Here is a 22338-nt window from a genome sequence, read left to right on the forward strand (position 1 = left end):
ACCGAAAGGTGAGTGATTGAACCCACAGGTGAGTGATTGAACCCACAGCCCGTCCACGTGCTTTGTCTTACCTACTCTGCGCCTGTGGTCAGGAGAGACCCCGGAGAAGGATGGTACTGGTGAAGGAGTGAGGCAGCTAAAAACAAGAAAGGCCGCAACTCGATGGATTGACATCGTGGCTGCACCGAGAGGCCTAAGCCTGGGAAGAATTAGGGGGCTGACATGGGACCAGGCAGGGCTTTGTTCTGTTATGCACGCGGTCGCTCCGAGCCAGAACCGGCTCGATGGCGCTTAACAACAGCCATCCAGGGGAAAAAGATGTGACCGTCTGCCGGAGTCATGACCGCAGTTCGATGCTACTCTTCAGGGGCCCTGAGTGAGGTTCGGATGTGAGCTACACATATGGCTATTGTTAGTTACTGTTGACACACCTTCCACGCACAGCGGCCCAGTGCCCAGCAGCCTAAAACACTGCCCCGTTCTGCCCTAGCCTCACAGTGGTTCTGTTTGAGCCCAGGGCAGCAGCCACTGTGTCCATCCATCTCACTGGGCCTCTGGTTCTCTTTCACCGACCCTCTACCTATCTGCACACTTAACTCGTACTCAGCCCACCAAGTATATGTACATAGTTGAGTCAAATAGGTGTCTGCTGAATGGAGTCAGCAGATGTTCTTGTTGAACGAGAGAGTTCTACGCGGATCTGTAGCTATTTTCTCGAGGATAGTTTTTGGTCTGGTCCACAAGAGACTGACCTCCCTAAGTGTGATTTTTCTGCGGATAAAGTCTGCAGTTTCCTTTAGATTCCCATGACCCAGAAGAGGTTGAAAAGCTGGTCTAATGCAACCCCATTCATTCTGCAGCTGATTGATCTTTACAGAAGGAGCCCTGGGCGTCCAGTGTGTAAGCACGGGGCCGGGAGAGGCCAAAGATTAGTGATTGGAACCAACCGTCCACACCAAGGGAGAGAGATGGGACAATCTGCTTCAGGGGAAAAATAAAGTCGATAGGTTATTAAAAATATAAGAAAGCAAAGACCAAAATGGATATCTGAAGAAACTCTGAAACTTGCTCTTGAACACAGAAGGGTGAAAGCAAGAGGAAGAAATGATGAAGTAAAACCTTGAAGTGAAACCTTCAACAGAAGGTTTCAAAGGGAAGTTCAAGGAGACAAAGTAAAATGTCCTAAGAAAGCGTGCAAAGAGCTCGAGTTAAAGAACTAACCGGGGAGAACACGCGTGGTGCTTCTTGAGCTACATGAACGGAAGAAACAAATTTCCAACCTTTCGTTTCAATATGGAAGGATTCTGTGGGGGAATACAAGGGAGACACAGAGTCACCCTACAAGAAATTAATAGGCCAACATTCAGCCATCGAAGGAGGTCGTATATGAGCAAAATTATAATAACGCGTGGTTGACAATCACAAAAGGCCTGTATCAGAATGATCCTCTTTTGACATACTTATTCAATACCTATGATCCTGAAGAAAGAAATCCAAGCTTCACCGAAGGCAGGAAATAGGATCCCATTAGTGGAATACTAACTGAGATGTTTTCATAAGCTGTTACAACACTGGAACCACTCACTGGCCGATGCCAAGAAATTGGGAAGACAACGACTTGGCCAACTGTCTGGATGACCTTGAACTCGGGTCAATGGACCTCTCAAGATTTGGCTCTTTTTCCTGCTGGGTAATGGGGGAGGGGGGGCGGTCAGGGAAGTCAGCATGACACGAATGTGGCCATTATTGAACCATTGCATTCATATCATACAAAAGTAAAATCTTGCTGAAGATAATTTCTCAAAGAATGTTGCAGCGGTCCATCGACAGGAAAATGCCAGAAATTCAAGTCCGTGTAAGAGTACACGGAACAAGGAGGAGCATTGCTGATGTCACCTGGGTCTTGGCTGTAAAACGAGAACACCAGAACGAGGTTTACCTGGTACAAGGCATTCAACGATACAAGGGCATTCAGCTGTGTGAATCATAGCAACTTCTCGTTAACAGGACGCTTAATTGTACGACTGCAAACCCTGTACATCTAGCAAGCGGTGGTCATTCAAACAGATCCTGCACGGTTTCAAATCCGGAAATGTGTGTGGCAGCAGGGTTGTCGCCTCTCACCACACCTATTCCGTCTGGATGCCGAGCAGATCATCTGAGAAGCTGGACTCTAGGAGGGAGGTAGCACCGGGACTGGAGCAAGATTCATGAACAGCAAACAACAACAACAACAAAAGATCCATGAGCAGCTTGCAATATGGAGGTGACCCAGCCTGGCTTTCTGGGTGTGAAGGAGACTTGAAGTACTTACTGATAAAGATCAAAGACTCCCTGGGGGATGGACAACAGAAAAGTGGGTGAAGGGAGACATCAGACAGTGTAAGACATGGAAAAATAATAATAATTTATAAATTATCAAGGGTTCATAGGGAGGGGTGAAGGGGGTGAATGAGGAGCTGATACCAAGGGCTCAAGTAGAAGGCAAATGTTTTGAGAATGATGATGGCAACAAATGTACAAATGTGCTTGACACGATGGATGGATTGTGATTAAAAAGATCAAAGACTCCAGCCTTCAGTACGAATTGCTTCAACATCAAGACAACAAAAATCCACACAAATGGGTCTATAAGCAGAATTATGATAAATGGGGAAAATATCGAAGTTGCCAAGAATCTAATTTTACTTGGATCGACAACCAATGCTCATGGAAGCAGCAATCAATAAATCAATACTCTATTGGGAAACTCTGCTGCAAAAGATTTTCTTTTAAGTGTTAAAAATACAAAGATGCCACGTTGAAGACTTAGGTGGGCCTGACCCAAGTCATGTATTTTCAATCCATAACATGCATGCCAAAGCTGCATACGGAAGACCAGAGCATGACTGAGTCATTGGAATGATGGTGTTGGCTAAGAATTTTTAATGACAGGTGGGTCATGCATTGGGCTTCTAATCACCAGGTCGGCAGTGTAAAACCACCAGCCACCCCGAGGGATGAAGATGAGGCTATCTGCTTCTATAAAGATTGACAGCCTCAGAATCCAGAGGGGGCGGCTCTTCTCTGTCCTATAGGGTCACTGTGATTTGAAATCATGATGGCAGCGCGTGCACCCAGGAGACTCTGAAAAAAAAAATCTGTCTTGGAAGAAGTATGGTCAGAATGCTACGTAGAAGTGACGATGGTGAGACTTTGTCTCAAAGGCTTTAGCATGTGATCAGTAGGGACCAGCCCCAGAGAACACGTTTGGTAGAGGACAGAGTCAGCAAAAAGGAGCCCAGTCCAGACGGCCTGACACAGTGGCTGCAACAGCGGGCTCAGACGTGGCGCTGAGGGTGAGGGGCAGGCTCTAGCAGGAGCTTTGTCCGCTGGTACTAGGACGTCGAGGTGCCACGAGTCAGAAACATCGCCATGATCCATAATAATTACCACCTTTTCCCTGTCCCTTGACGTTCTCGTTTTTGTGTGGTGTTTTTTTGAAAGGAGCAGAGTGCACAGGGGTGATACTGTTTTGTGAGCAAGTCTGTAATTTAGCTTCAAGGTGTGCTCAGGGACCCCTTTGGCTCAGACTTTGAAGTGCGTTTGGAGGGGGCAGTCTGGCTATGCTTGGACCGCTAACGCCAAGGCTACGATTTGAAACTAGCAGCCACACGGGCGAAAGATAATGTTTTCCACTCGAATCGGCCTGAAACCACACAGGGGCAGTTCTGCCCTGTCTGTAGGGCCGTTGTGAGTCGGCATCCGCTCAACGGCAGTGGAGTTGAGTTGAGTTTTTTGGTTTTGTTTTAGGAATGTGAGGTTCTGTTCCACATTTCTCTCCCTGTACACCAGGGCCCATGTGTTGTGGTTCTGATGAGAACTGACAGTCATGAGAGCCGGGCACCATCTAGTTTCTCTTTGGTACATCTAGTTCCTCAGATGTAGAGGATCTGTCCTGCAGACTAGTGTCTGCTTTGTATCTTTTTTTTTCTTTCTCTTTCTCTTTTGTCCCTGACAAGTAGTGACTGATACCCTGTTTCCCCGAAAATAAGACAGTGTCTTATATTAATTTCTGCTCCCAAAGATGTGCTAGGTCTTATTTTCAGGGGATATCTTATTTTTCCATGAAGAAGAGTATGGTACACATTTATTGTTTTATTAAAAGAGACCTCGCACTTCCTGTCTGCTCTGGCTGCGCTGTGGCCAACAGTGAGCTGTGTGGTGGCACTTGCCGCTATAGTCCAGAGTCCAGAGTTACAGTAGCTTTGGGGGGCCTTATTTTCAGAGGATTCCTTATATTTCAGCAAGAGGTAAAACTGTAAGTAGGTCTTATTTTCGGGGGTGTCTTACTTTTGGGGAAACAGGGTAGGTCTTAGATGACCATTAGCAGGCTTTTACGACCCCAGACACTACTCACTACACAAGGAGGTAGAACATAACTCTACAAACTATATTATGTCAGTTGACTGAAACAGTTCAAGAAAGTATTTTTGGTACGGAGAAATGGGTTCAGAAGACAGAGTCTCCCACGGCTCGTTGGTCTTTGTGCCCTGGGTCACCCATGCCTCACCTGGGCGGGAAGGGTTTGGAGCTGCCCTCAGCAGCTGGTGGGGGGCTGGCATTGTTAGTGATGAATGAGGCTGTGTCCCAAACCACTGTCTGTCTCTTTCCGAAAATGATTACAGAGAACTTTCATAAGGTAATAGGACAGACCGACAGACAGAAGGCAGGCAGAGAACCTGAAGTCGGGGAGTAATAAACATACAGGCAGAGGAGCCCAGAGAGTGTCTGGGGCAGTAAGGGTGCAGTGGAGTCTCAGTATCATGTGAGGATGGAGGTGACTAAGGGCCCCTGCCCACCCTCTATGGTCACAGAGGGAAACAGCAATTGTTCAATGTCACCCACGGCCCTGCTCATGGAGCTCTTGGGTGGCCGAGGAGACTTACACCCAAGGCTTTCTGAGGCTGTAAATCTTTTTTTTTTTTCCCTTAATAGTCTTATTGGCACTCCATCCACCTATCATGGAATTCAATAGTTCAATCATTTCAAGAAGAGTTTTGTAGTCATTAGCACATCAATTGTAGAACATTTCCTCTTCCTTGCGCTCACCGTTATTTTTGTAATTATGTTTTTAATTGTGGCAAAAAACCTACACAACGAAACATGCTCCAGGTCAACAACCTCCACCTGCCTAGCTCAGTGTCCTTGATGCTACTGTTCATGTTGTACAACCATGATTGACATTCCATCACCATTAAAATCAACTCAGTGCCACCAAAAACTCTTTCTTCTTCACCTATGGTAACTTTGGTTTCTTTCTTTTTTCAGTAGTTTGCTTGATATAATATTCCCATGGTTAAATAACCTTTACAAAGAGTTGTATATACATCATCGGCATCCCTTCTGATGCTGGCACTATAAATCTTTACAGGAGCCAAGAGTCTCATCTCTCTCCTGTGCCGTGACTGGTGGGTTTGAACTACCAATATCTCGGGTGCTAGTCCAATGCCTAACTCCCCAGGCCACCAGAGCTCCTTGGTTCAACACAAGCCTGTATGCTTTCCACCCAGTGTGGAGGGGGACGGAAGCGCCCCGTCTGAGATTCTGCTTGTCAGAAAGGGGGAGGGACCTGCTGATAGTCTCACAGAACCACAGGCAGGTTCTGGACCATTTCACAGCCCTACGAGAACTCCCACCACCACTTACCTGTCCGTTTGTCATCATACTGTGGCGGCTGTGATCCTGAAAGGAAAGCCACAGGTATTTCAAGTCCCAGTCGGGGCACCCAGTGGGGTGAGCAAGTTTCAGCAGAGCTTCTAAACTGAAACAGACTAGGAACCAGCAGGGCTGTTTACATGTACTTCCGAGAGGGGAAAGGTGAAAATTTAATGAATAATAGTGAAATATTGCCTAATATGGTGCCAGGAGACAAAGCTCTCCGCCTAAGACAAGCTGCCGCTTCAAAGTAACGTCAACCTCAGTGGCGTGGAGGGAGTAAAGCTTTGGAGACTCAGTTCTCCAAAGCTTTGGAGACTTATTTCTCCACATGGGGAGAAATAGCTGCACATGTCCATGAGTAATTGGAAGGTGGAAAGTCCAAAGTACCGATGTGGGGACATGTGGCAGCTGTAAACAGTGAAATGGAAGCATGAAGATTGATATATTCTAGGCATATGTGAGCTGAAGTGGACTGGCATTGGCCATTTTCAATCAGATAATCCCATACTGGAATGATCCACTGAAGAGGGAAATCTTCGTCATCAAAAAGCATGAAAAAGTTTCTCCAAGACGTGAATGCAACCTACCGACATGAAGCAGGGATCCAATTGAGAGGTCTGAGGGGCTGGCCCCAATCCCAATCCCCTGAAAGAATTCACTTCAGAGGACAGCACTGAAGCTGCAGCTCAGGGAGAGGGACATGTCTGCTCAGAGCACACAGGAGCAAACAAAGGTGGAAGGGAGAGAGAGTGGAGCACACCTGGCCCACCAAGCCCTGAGGATGATATTCCTGCTCAGGGAAGCCAATGGACAGAAAGGACCAGGTCCCAACCTGAGACACGACATCCCTCACTGACCCATAGTGCTAGGGGGGACAACACTGGAGACATAGTGCAGGAATTGTGCCCGATCTGACCTCAACACACTGAGGCGAAACACTAAGGGTGTGCAACAGAACCGCAAGGGGAGCAGAGCAATGAAGTGCCCAGGAAATACCAAAAATAGACTTTGGGGCCAGGCTATGGCACCCCATCAGAATCGGCCAGAAAACACTCCTAAAGACCAACAAGCAGACCTTGAACTCTTTGCAGATTTTTCTCCCTCTTTTCTTGGGGTGTTTTTTGTTGTTTTCTTTTCTTTTATTGCTCTCTGTCTTGTTGTTTTGTGTATATTATTATCTCTGCAGGTCTATCTAGATATGATAGGTGGGATAAACAATCTGGAGGAGAAAACAATGGGACCAACAGTTCCTGGGGGACATGGGAGCAGGGGAGGTGGAGGGAAAGGAAGTGGGTGTTAACAAACCCAGGGACAAGGGAACAACAAATTATCCAAAATCAATGGTGAGGAGGGTGTAAGAGGCCTGGTAGGGCTTGATCAAGGATCAATTTAACTGAGAGGAATTACTGAAATCCTAATGAAGGCTGAACATGATAGTAAGACAAGAGGAAAGTAAAAGGAAATAGAGGAAAGAGCATTTATAGAGGTCTAAATACAGGCATGTACATATGTAAATATATTTTATATGATGTTGGGGAAATAGATCTATGTGCATATATTTATAGGTTTGCTATAAATATATAGCAGATGGGCATTGGGCCTCCACTCAAGAACTCCCTCAATGCAAGAACACTTTGTTCTATTAAACTGGCATTCCATGATACTCACCTTCCCGACACGACATGATTGCTAAAGACAAAGCGGGTGGATAAGCAAATGTGGTTAAGAAAACTGATGTTGCCCGGCTATCAAAAGATAGAGTGTCTGGGGTCTTAAAGGCTTAAAGATAAACAAGCGGCTATCTAGCTGAGAAGCAACAAAGCCCACATGGAAGAACACCAGCCTCTGTGATCATGAGGTGTCGATAGGATCAGGTATCTGGCATCACATGGAAGAACACCAGCCTGTGTGATCATGAGGTGTTGATAGGATGAGGTATCAGGCATCAAACACCCAGAACAAAAAATCATATCATTGCGAATGAGGGGGAGTTCGGAGTGGAGACCCAAAGCCCATGTGTAGATAATTGGACATCCCCTTACAAAAGGTTCGCAGAGAGGAGCCGAGCCAGTCAGGGTGCAGTGTAGCACCGATGAAACATACAACTTTTCTCTAGTTCTTTCATGCTTCTCCCCCCACCCCACACTATCATGACGCCAATCTACCTTACAAATCTGACTGGACCAGAGCATGTACACGGGTACAGATAAGACCTGGAAACACAGGGAATTCAGGATAGATAAACCCCTCAGGATCAATTTTGAGAGTAACCATACCAGGAAGGGAAGGGGAAGGTGGGGGGAGAAAGGAGGAACCGAACACAATGATCTACATATAACCCCTCCCAGGGGGACAGACAACAGAAAAGTGGATGAAGGGAGACATCGGTCAGTGTAAGACATGACAAAATAATAATTTTTAAATTATCAAGGGTTCATGAGGGAAGGAGAGGGAAAAAATGAGAAGCTGATACCAAGGACTCAAGTAGGAAGAAAATGTTTTGAAAATGATGATGGCGAGGTAGTTAGTTTATTGTGCCAACCTGGCCGATAAACACATGTGGGATTAACTGAAGGGCAGAGAGATAACTGGCTCTGCACGCCTCACCTTTCTTGTCTCCTGCTCTTTAATCATCGGACCAGTGTGCGGCTGCCTTGCTTGTTCTGTGTCTCAATTTGCAAGCTACACTACCTGTGGGACACCTAACCCGTGGACTGTATCACTGTAATTTGAGGTTCCTTCAAGACCTGCTTCCCCACACCATTGGAATTTACATCACCTGAGCTGGGGCCTCTCAGACCCTGTCATCTGGCTGACTGTTGGTGACCCGCCTTGCTGTTTGCTGCCTGTGGCCAGATAGCCTGAATTGCTCTACAGAGGACTCCCTGGCGGCCCTCAAGACTTGAAGGACTGCCAGTGTCTCACAACTGTCTTATGGAAGTGAGTTGCATTGAGCCATTTATACTGCTTTATAATTAAACTGTTTACTTCATGTTATATATCTATCTATCTGCATAAATATGTATAAATTATTAGCATTCTGGTTTTTTTCTCTAGAGAACCCTAACACAGATGGCAACAAATGTACAAATGTGCTTGACACAATGGATGGATGGGTGGATGGATGGATGGATGGATGGATTGTGATAAGAGTTATACGAGCTCCCAATAAAATGATTCTTAAAACTTAAAAAAAGCATGAAAGAATTGGGGCTGAAAACAGGAAATCAGAAAGATGTTTCTGAGCAGTTTTTTTGTTTGTTTCATTTTTTTGTTTTAAATACAAAATCTTTCATCATCCAAAACAATATACCAAGACTTTGCTGTCACTGCTAGCCTATCAGAAAGACTAATTAAAACAACTATTATCAAAATAACACACTGACAAAAATGACCAAAGAGCAGATAAGTTGTAGGATGACATCAAGAACATTAGACATGTAGAAAACAAAAGGTCATTTAAAAGACAGGAAAGGGGAAGGGAGAGACCAAAATGGATGTAAGAAGACACTCTGAAATTGGTTATTTCTGTGTCTTCTTCTGGAGTCTTGGAAGGTGGATGAACTCCTGAAATAACCCTGAGATCACTCCTTTTTCTTGAAACCTTTTAATTTTTTTTAGCTTTTGAAAAATACTTTTATTGGGGGCTCTTACATCTCTCATCACAATCCATACATTCCTCCAGTGTGTCAAGCACATTTGCACATATGCTGCCATCATCATTTTAAAAGCATTCTCTTCTCACTTGAGCCCCTGCTATCAGCTCCCCATTTCTTCCCCCCACTTTCACCTGCCTCCCTCATGAACCCTTGATAAGTTATAGATTATTATTTCCATATCTTACATCCTCCTCTGTCACACCCCCCACCCACTTTTCCATTATTTGTCCCCCTGGGAGAGGGTTATAGATAATCCTGTGATCGATTTCCCCTTTCTCCCCTAATCCTCCTGGTATCTCTACTCTCATTGTTGGCCCTGAGGGGTGTATCTATCCTGGATTCCCTGTTTCTGCTCTTATCCGTGTGCATGCTCTGGTCTAATCCTATTTGTAAGGCAGAATTGAGGTCATGATAGTGGGGGGAAGGAAGCACCAAAGCACTAGAGGCAACCTTTTTATTATAAAACTTTTGTTATAAATAAAGGTGGGTTTACAGAGCAGATCATCAAGTTTACATCCAGCGCATGTTTGTTTCAACTCACCCACTGCCGTCCTTTCCATGCGCCATCACGTACCTCACTTCCTCCCTGGGTTTCCTGTTCCCAACACTCCTTCTTTCCTCTGTGCTTTGTCCTTGAACGAATGCTGCCCTTTGGCTCTTAAATGGTTGATGAGTGTGGTTACATCATCTGTCGTCAATTTGAGACTGAACAGTGAAGGGGTGGGGTTTAGCCTGTCAATCAGGTCTCAGCTTGATGACCTCATTTGGAGGCGCCAAGGAGATACATGGTTCGCTGGAGGAGGGACACACCCTCACTCCCTGCGAGACGTGCTTGCTGATAAGACACATGGAGCTACACTAGCGGCCTGGAGCTGAAGGAGCCACGTGGAGACCCCTGTCAACGCTGAGATGCCTCCACAGCCACTGGATCCACAAGACTTTCCACCACTGGCCTGTGATCTTCCTGCATTTGACATTATTACATGGCTGCGTGAGACTAAAGAGGAATTTATGGACTAGTATTGGACATATGGGCTAATATGGACTTGATCTGGACTGGGCTGGAATGTTTTCTTAGTGTACAATGTAGATGGGTAGTGTAGGATGTAGAACATTGTCTATGTGAACTTTATTACATCACTTGACCTTGTTGTCCCCTGAGTCCCTGGTCCTGATCAGACCCAGCAACTCATTTGGTTCTATTTAAGACATTTTCATAACCTTGCCCACTGTATGCTTTATCACAATCATAATGAAATTTTCTCTTGATAGTAGAGTAGCTAAATTGAATGGGAGAAATGTTCAAAAACTCTTTCCTCCAAGTGGGTAACAATATCTAATACAAACATGATTCAGCCATAGAGTGAAATGAAGTCTGGATGCCTGCTGCAACACGAATGAATCTTAAACACATTATGCTGATGAAATAAGTTTGTCGTGAAAGGACAAATGCTGCATGATTCCGCTTAGCGAATTATCTAGAATCAGCAAGTAGATAGAGACCAAAGTCAATTTATGGTTACCAATGGTGGGTGGAAGGTGGATGGGAGGAGGAAAGGGGGCCTCCTTGCTCAGGGCACTGAGCTTCTTTGACGGTGAAGGGAAATCTTAGAAAGGAGACACTAGTGATCATTGCACAACTTGATAAACACCACTGATGTCATTGAATTGTACGTTTGAAGAACTAGGAGAAGGCTAATATTTTGGTACATATGTGTTCACACGGTTAAAGAAAAACAGAGAGAAATCTCTCCTCCAACCAGAGGTTAGTCAATTGGTATTCGTTGTGAGAAGGCCGCCATCTTCTCACCTGGGTTTTGTGGCTTGGGGTTATATACACTACTCACACTGAAGTAAGGGGCTTCTCCCGGGCCCGTTGTCACAGGCTCACCCATCCTGGCTTCTGTCCTCCACCTCTGCAAACTGTAATTGTCCAGGCTTGGGCACTGAGCTGTCTCTTCCTCTTACTTGCAGTCTGAGCTGGGGAGAGGAGGCTCATGACCTTGGGGAAATGGGCAAGAAATTGCTATACCTACCTAGAACCAAGGGTGCGACCCACAGGCCCCTTCGCCTAAATTTTTCCCATCTTTCTGTAAGGTCAGTCTTGGAACCTCAAATTGTTGGGGAGATTCAGTGAGTTCATACATGGAAGAGTATGGCCCCAATGGCTGCTTCATGGTCACTATCAGTAGGAGTGGTTCCCACATCCTTCATGGTTCAGGCTGAACGTTAACTCCTCTGAGAAGTTTTCTCTGACTTTCTCAAGTTGAGTTTGGAGTCCACGTCTCATGCATGGGCATCCTGGTCTTTTCACAATCACTTGGTGTTATAATCTTATAATCTCCCTTGATTTGTCTGTCTCCTGCACCCCACATCGGGCCCTAAGAAACAATCATTATACTATCTCTTGCCCATTGTCTGCATGGCTCAGATAGGAGTGACATATATTTGAGGTGAAGGAGACTTTTTAAGAACGTGTATCCTGGGGACAGTACAGGGAGTGGCTTTAACAGACAGAAAATTTTTTTCTCACTGATTAAGAGGCTAGACATTCAAATTCAGGGCATTGGGTCTAGGAGAAGACCCTGAGTCTCTTTTCAGCATCTGTTACTAAATTCCTTGTTGAACTTGATGAGATGTGGCATCTATCTCCCCCCATTTCCTTAGGCGTCTCTGTGCTTGTATCCCAGAGGTGATTGGCTTAAAACACACCCTACACTGAGATGTTCTCATTATACGTAAGAAAACCTATTGGGACCAATGCGATTCTACACTGTGGCATGGTGGAGTAGATTGCTTATTGGAATCTCCTGGCTACTTCTGTTCTTTTAAAGATTTACAGCCTTGGAAATATGCAGAGGCAATGTGGTATTTTTAAAATTCATTTTATTGAGGGCTCTTACAGCTCTTATCACAATCCATACATATATTCGTTGTGTCAGACACATCTATGTATATGTTGTCATCATCTTTTTAAAAACAGTCTCTTTCTACTTGAGCCCTTGGTATCAGCGCCTCATCTTTTCTATCTTCCCTCCCCCAATCTCTTTCCCCCATGAACCTTTGATTTATAAATTATTCTTTTTTCCCCCCATGTCTTACACTGACCGCTGACTCCCTTCACTCATTTTTCTGTTGTCCGTCCCCCTGGGAAGGAGGCCATATGTCAATTATTGTGCTCGGTTCCCCCTAATTCCCCCCACCTTCCCCTACCCTCCTAGCATCACTGCTCTCATTATTGGTCCCGAGGGGGTTATCTGTCCTGGATTCCCTGTGTGGCGAGCTCTTATCTGTACCAGTGTACATGCTCTGGTCTAGCCAGATGTGTAAGGTAGAATCAGGGTCATGGTAGTCTGGGGGAGGGGGAGGGGGAGAGGAAGCAGTAAAGAGCTGGAGGACGGCTGTGTGTCAGGCAGTGCATGGTCGGGAGCTGGTGGACCCAGGTCCATAGACTCTGTGACAACTCGTCTCAAGGCACCGAGCAGACCCCAACTCATGGCGACCCTACAGGGCAGGGTGGAATGGCCCCCATGAGTTTCTGAAAGACTGTTATCTTTTCCTTTTTTGTCTTTAGGATTTTTTTTAGTAGTTTTATTGGCACTTCATCCACATTTCACACAATTCAATAGTTCAAGCATATCAAGAAGAATTATGCAATCAGTACCACAATCAATTTTAGAACATTTTTCTTCTTCCTTAGACTCATTGCTATTAGTGTAATTATGATTATTTTTAATTGTGGCAAAAATATACACAGCAAAACACTCTCTGTTTCAACAACCTCCACATGTAGAATTTGGTGCTATTGATTATATGCTCTTCATATTTTGTTTTTTTTTTTAACAATTTATTGGGGCTCATACAATTCTTATCACAGTTCATACATATACATACATCAATTGTATAAAGCACATCTGTATAGTCTTTGCCCTAATCATTTTTTTCTCCTCTTTTCTTTTTTTACATTTTATTAGGGACTCATACAACTCTTATCACCATCCATACATATACATACATCAATTGTATAAAGCACATCCATACATTCCCTGCCCCAATCATTCTCAAGGCATTTGCTCTCTACTTAAGCCCCTTGCATCAGGTCCTCTTTTTTTTTCCCCTCCCTCCCCTTTCCCCCCTCCCTCATGTGCCCTTGGTAATTTATACATCGTTATTTTGTCATATCTTGCCCTATCCGGAGTCTCCCTTCCCCCCTTCTCTGCTGTCCCTCTCCCAGGGAAGAGGTCACATGTGGATCCTTGTAATCAGTTCCCCCTTTCCAACCCACTCACCCTCCACTCTCCCAGCATCGCCCCTCACACCCTTGGTCCTGAAGGTATCATCCACCCTGGATTCCCTGTACCTCCAGCCCTCATATGTACCAGTGTACAGCCTCTGTCCTATCCAGCCCTGCAAGGTAGAATTCGGATCATGGTAGTTGGGGGGAGGAAGCATCCAGGATCTGGGGGAAAGCTGTGTTCTTCATCGATACTACCTCACACCCTAATTAACCCATCTCCTCTCCTAAACCCCTCTATGAGGGGATCTCCATTGGCCGACACTTGGGCCTTGGGTCTCCACTCTGCACTTCCCCCTTCATTTAATATGGTATATATATACATATACATATACACATATACACATACATACACACACTTATATCTTTTTTTTTTTGCATGATGCCTTATACCTGGTCCCTTGGCACCTCGTGATTGCACCAGCCGGTGTGCTTCTTCCATGTGGGCTTTTTTGCTTCTGAGCTAGATGGCCGCTTGTTCACCTTCAAGCCTTTAAGACCCCAGACACTATCTCTTTTGATAGCCGGGCACCATTAGCTTTCTTCACCACATTTGCTTATGCACCCATTTGTCTTCAGCGATCCTATCATGGAGGTGTGCAGTCAATGATATGATTTTTTGTTCTTTGATGCCTGGTAACTGATCCCTTTGGGGCCACTCGATCACACAGGCTGGTGTGTTCTTCCATGTGGGCTTTGTTGCTTCTGAGCTAGATGGCCGCTTGTTTATCTTCAAGCCTTTAAGACCCCAGTCACTATCTCTTTTGATAGCCGGGCACCATCAGCTTTCTTCACCACATTTACTTGTTCACCCACTTTGGCTTCAGCAGTTGTGTCGGGAGAGTGAGCATCATAGAGTACCAATTTAATAAAAGAAGGTATTCATGCATTGAGGGAGTGTTTGAGTAGAGGCCCAAGGTCCTTCCGCCACCTTAATACTTGACCTATAAATATAGACACATAGATCTATTTCCCCATCTTCCTATATATATTTGCATGTACATGTCTTTGTCTAGACCTCCATGAATGCCCTTTGACTCCTAGCTCTTTCCTCCATCTCCCTTGACTTTCCTCCTGCCCTACTACCATGCTTCATCGCCACCTGGGCTAGAGTATACCTCTTCTCTAAGCAACCTTACCCTTGATCATTTCCCACCAGGCCTGCCACTCCCCCTTCTCTACCATTTGGGGTCCCATGTTTTTCTCTTGTCCCTGGGTTTGTTAACACCACTTCCTTACCCCCCCTACCCCCACCCCAAGTCCCCCCGGCTCTTCATGTTGTGCAACTATTATATCCTTTTCCAAATCAGTCCACCATCGTTAACACAAACGCAACGGCCCTTAAGCAAAAACTCTTCTTCCTTTGTTTCTTTCTTTCTGTTCACATTTCTTTTGGCACCGAAACCACATAGCATACAATTCAAAAGCTCAATGGTTCGATCATATCAAGAATTGTACAGTCATCACCACAATCAATTTTAGAACATTTTCCCACCCCCGGGCCAAATCACCTTTAAAATGAATTGTGTAATCAGGATCCGTTCGAGTGCTCCCTCCTATCGTCACAGTCCACTCCTGGAGTCCCCTCGCCTCCCTATCTCCCACCCCCTTGAGACTGGAACCCTTTGCTGGGGAAGAATCCTCACCTGGCCGGCCAAGGTGGGGTACTTGCAGGTCCGGAAACGGGCACTGCAGCAGATCGGCGGCCATGGCGGCCTCCATAGCTACTTAAGCGTTGCCTGTACCGCAAACGATGTAAGGGTTGGTACATTAGGGGGGAAAGGAAAAGATGGGAACAAACACTACGAAGACAACAAGCAGGTTTTTGGCCTCACCGATGTTCTGAAATGCGTGGCAGAAATGCACTCTGGGACGTGGCTGGAAGCATCAGGGGCATGCTAGCCTCTGAATGGCACCATTGGCTTCATTGTCTGACTGATGGTCCTCCAACCACAACCCCCCTACCGCTCGTGGCATTCAACACGAGTGGCATTCCAGACAGTGTGTTCCTTATTCCCTGGCCAGAAAGAAGATCCAGGAGTGGGTCCCATCCTCAACACCTTACAAGTAACCACCGTGAAAAACAGACATGTGGGGGAAAATTTTAAAAAGCTCTTCTTGGAAATGCATCTTGATTCTTGCTAATAACGGGATTAAAATTGTTGGACTAAAACAAACAACCAAAAAAAGGTCTCATCTTTCTCCCATGTCAATTCTCTAAATTGACAATGTTGTTGTTATTGGGTGCCATCAAGGTGGTTTCAGCCCACGGCAAGCACAACAGAGCGAAACCCTGCCCCGTCCTGCACCATCCTTGAGCCCATTGTTGTGGCCTTTGTGTCAATTCGTTCCCTTGAGCATCTTCCTCTTTTCTGCTGCCCCTACACGTTACACAGCACGATGTCCTTCTCCAGGGACTGGTCCCTCCTGACAATATGGCCAAAGTACAAAGACAAAATCTCGCCATCCTTGCCTGTAAAGAACACTCTGGCCAACCTTCTTTCAAGACAGATTGGTTTGTCCTTTTAGTGGTCCATTTAATATTCTTCTTCAGCTCCACACTTCAAATGCATTGATTCTTCTTTCAAGTTCTTCATTCAATGTCCAACCGTCACATGCATAGATATCACTGAAAATACCATATCTTGGGGCAGGCGCACTTTAGTCCTCAAAGTAACATCCTTGCTTTTCAATACTCAAAAGAGGCCTTCTGCAGCAGATTTACCTAATGGGACACATATTTTGATCACTTGATTGCTGTCTCCATAAACAATGATTGTGGATCCATGCAAGGCAAAAGCTTTGACAACTTTCTCCTTTTCTCCATTTATCATGACGTTACCCGGTTGTGAGGATTTGATTTTCTTTACATTGAGTTGTAATCCATACTGAAGGTTATAATCCTAGAGCTTCATCAGCACGTGCTTCAAGCCCTCCTCACTTTCAGCAAGGAAGGTTGTGTCATCTACATGTTGTAGGTTATTAATAAGCCTTCCTCTAATACTCATGCCTTATTCTTCTTCATATAATCCAGCTTCTCTGATACCCTTTCCCCGAATATAAGACATTCCTCGAAAATAAGACCTACTTACAGTTTTGCCTCTCGCTGAAATATAAGGCACCCCCCAAAATAAGACCTCCCAAAAAATAAGGTCCCCCAGAAGCTACCATAAGTCTGGACTCTGGACCATAGCAGCGGGTGCCGCCACGCAGCTAACTGTTGGCTGCAGCGCAGAGCAGACAGGAAGTGCGAGGTCTCTCTTTTTTTTTTTTTGGCGAGGTCTCTTTAATAAAACAATAAATGTGTACCGTATTCTTCTTCGTGGAAAAATAAGACATCCCCTGAAAATAAGACCTAGCGCATCTCTGGGAGCAAACATTAATATGACACTGTCTTATTTTCGGGGAAACAGGGTAACTTGCTCAGCATACAGATTGAATAAGTATGGTGAGCGGATACAAGGCTGATGCACACCTTTCTTGATTTAAAATCTTGTAGTATTCCCTTTTTCTGTTCGAACAACTCCCTCTTGATCCATATATAAAGTTTTGTTAAGCACCAGGAAGTGTTCTGGAATTGTCATTCTTTTCAAGATTTTCCACACAGTCAAATGTCTTGGCATAGACAGTGTGCATAGTCAAGTAGACGTCTTTCTGGTACTCTCTGCTTTCAGCCAAGATCCATCTGACATCACCAATGATATCCTTTGTTCCATGTCCTCTTTGGAATCAGGCCTGGACTTCTGGCAGTTCCTTGTCAAGGAACTGCTACAACCATTGTTGGATGATCTTCAGCAGAATTTTACTTCCATGTGGTATTAATGATAATGTTCTACAATTGGAGCATTCTGTTGGGTCACCTTTCTTTGGAACGGGTACAAATATGGATCTCTTCCAGTCAATTGTCCAAGTAGACTAGTAAGTACATCCAGTGTTTCATCGGCTTGTTGAAACGTTTTAATTTATAATTCATCAATTCTTGGAGCCTTGTTTTTGGCCAGTGCTTTCAGTGCAACTTGAACTTCTTCCTTCAGCCCCATTGGTTCTTGCTCATATGCTGCCTTCTGAAATTGTGGAATGCCTGCTAGATTTTTTAATTCTTTTTGACTCTGTGGATTCTTTCCATCTTTTTATGCTTCCTGCGTCGTTCAATATTTTGCCCATAGAATCTTTCAAGATTGCTATTTGAGGCTTGTTTTTCTTGTGTTACTTCAGGTTAAGGTACGCCAGCATGTTCTTCCTTTTCTTGGGTTTCTAACTCTAGGTCTTTGTGCATTTCAATATAATATTTGACTTGGTCTCCTCGATGTGCCCTTTCAATTTTCCTATTCAGCAATTTGACTTTATCTTGTCTTCAATTTACTTTAGCTGCTTTACAATTAAGAGCAAGTTTCAGAGTCTCCTCTGATGTCCATGTTGATCTTTTCTTTCTTTCCTGTCTTTTTTTAAAAAAACATTTTATTAGGGGCTCATACAACTCTTATCACAATCCATACATACATCAATTGTATAAAGCACATCTGTACATTCTTTGCCCTAATCATTTTCTTTTTTTCTTTTCTTTTTTTTTACATTTTATTAGAGGCTCATACAACTCTTACCACAATCCATACCTATACATACATCAATTGTATAAAGCACATCCGCACATTCCTGCCCCAATCATTCTCAAAGCATTTGCTCTCCACATAAGCCCTTTGCATCAGGTCCTCTTTTTTTCCCCCCTTCCTCCCCCCTTCCCCCTCCCTCATGTGCCCTTGGTAATTTATACATTGTTATTTTGTCATATCCTGCCCTATCCGGAGTCTCCCTTCCCCCCCTTCTCTGCTGTCCATCTCCCAGGGAGGAGGTCACATGTGGATCCTTGTAATCAGTTCCCCCTTTCCAACCCACTCACCCTCCACTCTCCCAGCATCGCCCCTCACACCCTTGGTCCTGAAGGTATCATCCACCCTGGATTCCCTGTGCCTCCAGCCCCCATATGCACCAGTGTACAACCTCTGCCCTATCCAGTCCTGCAAGGTAGAATTCGGATCATGGTAGTTGGGGGAAGGAAGCATCCAGGATCTGGAGGAAAGCTGTGTTCTTCATCGGTACTACTTCGCACCCTGACTGACCCATCTCCTCTCCTAAACCCCTCTATGAGGGGATCTCCAGTGGCCGACACTTGGGCCTTGGGTCTCCACTCTGCACTTCCCCCTTCATTGAATATGGTATATATATATATACATACATATATATACACTATATACACACACACACATATATAAACATATATATATATCTTTTTTTTTTGCATGATGCCTTATACCTGGTCCCTTTGGCACCTCGTGATCGCACTGGCTGGTGTGCTTCTTCCATGCGGGCTTTTTTGCTTCTGAGCTAGATGGCCGCTTGTTCACCTTCAAGCCTTTAAGACCCCAGACACTATCTCTTTTGATAGCCGGGCACCATCAGCTTTCTTCGCCACATTTGCTTATGCACCCATTTGTCTTCAGCGATCCTATCATGGAGGTGTGCAGTCAATGATATGATTTTTTGTTCTTTGATGCCTGATAACTGATCCCTTCGGGACCACTCGATCACACAAGCTGGTGTGTTCTTCCATGTGGACTTTTTTGCTTCTGAGCTAGATGGCTGCTTGTTTATCTTCAAGCCTTTAAGACCCCAGTCACTATCTCTTTTGATAGCTGGGCACCATCAGTTTTCCTCACCACATTTACTTGTTCACCCACTTTGGCTTCAGCAGTTGTGTCGGGAGAGTGAGCATCATAGAGTGCAAATTTAATAAAAGAAAGTATTCATGCATTGAGGGAGTGCTTGAGTAGAGGCCCAAGGTCCTTCCGCCCCTTTAATACTTAACCTATAAATATAGACACATAGATCTATTTCCCCATCCTCATATATATATTTGCAAGTACATGTCTTTGTCCAGACCTCCATAAATGCCCTTTGACTCCTAGCTCTTTCCTCCATCTCCCTTGACTTTCATCCTGCCCTACTACCATGCTCCGTCACCACCTGGGCTACAGCTATACCTCTTCTCTACGTAACCTTACCCTTGATCGTTCCCCACCAGGCCTGCCACTCCCCCCTCTCTACCATTTTGGGTCCCATGTTGTTCCCTTGTCCCTGTGTTTATTGACACCACTTCATTACCCCCTTACCCCACCCCACCCCAAATCCCCCCAGAACTGTCGGTCCCATTGTTTTTCCTCTAGATAGTTCATCCAGTCTGTCCTATTCAGAAAGACCTGTGGAGACACTAACATGGATGAAAACAAGACAGAAGAAAACAAAACAACAGTATACAACCAACAACAAAGCAACAAAAAGAAATCACTGACAAAGAACAAAACAAAGCACTTCACAAAAGAAAAGCTTGTAGTTAGTTCAAGGATCGTTTGTTGACCCTTAGGAGCAGTTTTCCAGTCCAGTCTATTGGGGCACCACGCCCTGGCCCCAAAGTCCACTTTCAGCGTTCCCTGGGGACCTTGCCGCTCCATTCCCTTGCTGTTCCCCTGCACTCCCCCAGTGCTTTGCCTCGGTGTAGTGGGATCAGGTCAGGTACAATTCCCACACTGTGTCTCCGGTCCTGTCCCCTGTATCGCCCTTAGTCACTGAGGGGCATCATTTCTCATAGTGGGGCCAGTCTTTCCTGTCTTTTAAATAACAATTGACTTCCTCCATGAATGATGTTCTTGATATCCTCCCACCGCTCATCAGGTCTTCTGTCATTTGTGTTCAATGCAACAAATCTGTTCTTGAGTTGTTCTTGAAATCCAGGAGGGATAGACTCAAGGTTATATTTTGGCTCTCATGGACTTGTTTCCATTTTCTTCAGCTTCAACATGAACTTATATATGGGCAACTGATGGTTTTGCCCACAGTTAGCGCTTGGTCTGGTTTTAGCTGCTAATACTAAGCTTCCCCATAGTCTCTTCTTACAAATGTAGTCAATTTGATTTCTGTCTATTCCATCTGAAGAAGTCCACATGTACAGTCATCTTTTAGGTTGTTGAAAAAGTTATTTGCTGTGAAGTCATTGGTCTTGCTAAATTCCATCATGTGATCTCCAGCTTTGTTTCTATCAGCAAGTCCATGTTTTCCAACTACTGTTTCTTCCTCTTTTTTTCCGTTTGTGTTCCCATTACCAATAATTATCAATGCATCTTGATTGCATGTTTGATCAATTTCCGACTGAAGTCATTGGTAGAATTCTTTTTTTAATATCCATGATTTTATTACAAATGTTTGGAAACATCCTAAAAACCAAAATTTACTATTGATATTAATCCTAGAAGTTTGCTGTGCTACCATACATTAATCAAGAAATTAAAGCACTATTAAATATTTTAGAAACATTCGACATCAGAATCCTTAAGATCTAACTGTATAGTAGCCCCTCAAAAAGCTACAACCTGAAGTTAAAAAACTATTTTCTCTACCAAGAATCTTATCAGCTATACAAAATTCTGTACAGTTTTATGCCTAAGCTACTAATGAGCTACACTTGAATTCACATTCCTAGCTAAGCAATTGCCTGGGTGCGCGCGTGCACACACACACACACACACACACACACTCCATACATTATTACTGGAAGCCTCTTCTTCATCTGCTCCACTTTTGCCCCCTTGGCATGGTAGGCAGCGATGCTTTTTTTAGGCATTTCTCCTTTAGATTGACTGCTTTCTGGTCAGATGGGTGTTTATCTTTGGCTGATTGTTCAGACCATATTTCACCCAATATTTTTGCAGTATCCCCACTGGACAGGCCTGGGTGTTCACTTGTGAATTTTGAATGGTGTTCAGAGCAAAACAGGAAGAGAGCAGACGGTGGCCCTTTGGGGGTGTTGGAGTCTTTTTTGTTTCCCTTCGTATCCCCTTTGGGAGGAACGTAATTTTTTTCAGCTCCCTGTCACAGTGTGCTTTGTCACTTCGGGTCATATCTTCAAACCTCGGCTTCTCCTTTGCAGACATGGTCTTCCATCTCTCAGAACCCTTCTTGGAACTCGGCGAAGTTGACTGATGAGTCCAGGTGCTTCTTCTTGTGTTCTGCCTGGGAGTTCCACATGAAGAAGGCATCAGAGACATCTTGCCCCACGACTTGTTGGGGGTCTCCTTTGCCCATCATGAGGCTCAGGGTCTGACTCGTGTGAGCTTCGAAGCTTTTCCTCAATCCTGCGAGGCAGTCAGATGGGCAGAGACACTTGGGTACAATTCTTCACCACTGGATTTTGGGGTTGGTGCATAGATCTCAATAATAATTGTATTAATTGGGTTTCTTTGAAAGTTAACAGATATAATCCTGTAATAGACAACATTGTATTTCAAGATGGTAGTCAGCATTCCCTATATAGGGTTTCGAAGACTGTGAGTCTTTACAGAAGCAGACAGTCTCATATTTCCCCCAAGGCTGGTGGGTTTGAACTGCTGACCTTGCAGTTTGTTGCCCAGTGCTTAACCCACAGTGCCACTAGGGATCCTTTCCATAATTCTAAACCAAGGCCAAGCTCACTACCATCAAGTCGTTTCCTCCTTAAAGCGGTCCGTTAGAGCAAAGTAGCCCTTATGGGTTTCAGAGACTGTAACTCTTTTTTATATAGTTTTATTGGCATAAATTCACAAATTACAATTCAATAGTTCAATCATATTAAGAAGAGTTGTACAATCATCCCCACAA

General features: G+C 44.7%; 2 pseudogenes; one reads left to right on the forward strand and one right to left on the reverse strand.

The window, feature by feature from the left end:
- The first annotated feature begins 284 nt into the window (after positions 1 to 284).
- LOC142428557 (NADH dehydrogenase [ubiquinone] 1 alpha subcomplex subunit 12 pseudogene) lies at positions 285 to 15724 on the forward strand (annotated as a pseudogene).
- Positions 15725 to 16817: 1093 nt separating this feature from the next.
- LOC142428558 (high mobility group protein B2 pseudogene) lies at positions 16818 to 21786 on the reverse strand (annotated as a pseudogene).
- Positions 21787 to 22338: the final 552 nt, after the last annotated feature.

Source organism: Tenrec ecaudatus, chromosome 16, assembly GCF_050624435.1.
Source record: "Tenrec ecaudatus isolate mTenEca1 chromosome 16, mTenEca1.hap1, whole genome shotgun sequence".
NCBI lineage: Eukaryota > Metazoa > Chordata > Mammalia > Afrosoricida > Tenrecidae > Tenrec > Tenrec ecaudatus.